The following is a 1,927-nucleotide window of genomic DNA, read 5'->3' as shown; positions in this document are numbered from 1 at the left end:
TTTTGGTTAAGTACTTGAAGTAGGGTTATTAAAGTGTACCATATTGAAATTAGTGGGGAAACCGCTGACTTTTGGCATGCCCCCGACTGACTGGCTTACTTGGGTGTCTTGACTGACGTTCCCCGTTCCCCGTTCCTCGCTTTAGTAACATCCTTGGCAGACAGCCTCAAATTTCTTGCTTGTGCTCCTAAAACGTCCTTTTCCGTTCTTGCCTAAAATTGTCTCGTCTGTTCTTTACACGCTGATAAAGCGGCCACTCAGGCTCCTTTTTGTGAATTGTACATGTTCGTTAATTAGGTGTAGTGGCTCTGAGGCCCAGTATACATCGACAAGGAGGAGTTATACACCTTTGGATTTTATGATGCAGCTTGGTCTACAGCTGGCATAATCAAGCATGCATACATGTATATCTGGACTCGGGTGACTTGGAGTTCGGGAATCAGAATGATTCCTGCAAAGAGATATTCCACGTCACGGCAATGTCGTAACCTTTGGAAAGCAGGTATCCTCTACAATATGGCGCAAGCCCTTTTCACACCGAAACCACTTTGTTTTCTGAAATGACAAATAAAGTGTCCCTTGTCCATAAGATCTAGCATTTATAAAACTGCACCTTCGCCCTGTAAAAAAAAAAATAATAAAAAATATATATGTATTTTATAGTGGAAATGCATAACATATTTTGTACCAAAATATCCTTTACATTTTGTCTTTAAATTCATCAAGTCCGCAGCTTCTTTGAAAACTTTCAAATCCATCTTCCAAAAATGTTTGGACGTTTGCCTTCAGTTGCCTTCCTTGATGGTTCTTCTTCAAGTTAAAAGAGTTCAAAAAAAGGGCCCCAATTTCTCTCCGATAACTTTTAAGCTTTAATTTAATCTCATGGCATAGAATGCTTTACTTATATCTGACGTTAAGACACCTACAACTCTTTTACAGTCTAGGTCTTTTTGCCAGTTCTCTATCAGCCGTAGAATCCACTGTTCTTCCTATAAGCTGAGAGGGCGTGGCTTAGTTTTGTATCCATATACTCAGTGTTTTGCTTGCTCAAAAGTTTTTCGTCACCCTTGCCCAAAGCCGGTAGTACCGTGACCGGTCTCAAGTTCCTGACTTCTCGCATGTCGTCGTCCTTGAATACAGGTATCCACTCCCTCGTTCCCAAGGTGTTATCCATTCTCCTTGCTGTATAATAGAATTAAAAATCGTTGTTAAATACTTTAATCATATTGTAAGTTGATCGAAATAGAGAAAATCTATTTGTAGGATGGTATTGTAGAGTTAAAAGTGCTACTTGAAATGTTAATTCAAACACAATACGCGATATTTTATTCAGTTATTGAGTAGTCAGTTTCGATTGGCCGCTGCTTTCGGGTGTGCCGTTACTTTTTATTTTTATTTTTTTTTTTGGGGGGGGGGGGGGGGAGGGCGGCGTCAATGGCAAGATCAAAAATCAACGTTACTTTCGGAATTCTACGTATAGCTCATTACAAATTAAGTAGCATTCGCTCTCGAGAAGTTTTTCGCTCTGCCTATGTGTAGTTGATACTTTCGAGTTTGTTCAGATCTTGCTTTGAAAGTGATTTATGTTAGATTGGAAACGACACCAGTAAAATCAACTTTGTTTGTTGCTGACATCTAACGGAATGTTATGGTTCATGTTACATAGACATGTCGATCTCACTGAAATCGCCCCAACTAAGTTCCCATGGAGTTTCCCTTGTAAACTGCTTCTCGCCCCTCCCAATTTATAGGCAGAATTTACGTCCAAGACAGAGTCGGGCGGACACCCTATATAGAGGCAACCAGCAACTAGTACTAATGAACTCCGGGCTTCAAAAAGAAAGGCGCGGAAAAATGCCTGCATTAAATCACATTCCTTTATTCCCTATTTTTCATCATTAATTTAAGTCGTTTCTTCAGTGTTCCC

The sequence above is a fragment of the Pavona decussata genome, unplaced genomic scaffold (genome assembly GCF_977016875.1).
Source record: "Pavona decussata unplaced genomic scaffold, jaPavDecu1.1 SCAFFOLD_25, whole genome shotgun sequence".
Lineage (NCBI taxonomy): Eukaryota > Metazoa > Cnidaria > Anthozoa > Scleractinia > Agariciidae > Pavona > Pavona decussata.
The sequence above is the reverse complement of the archived record's forward strand: the minus strand, read 5'-3'. Positions refer to the sequence as shown.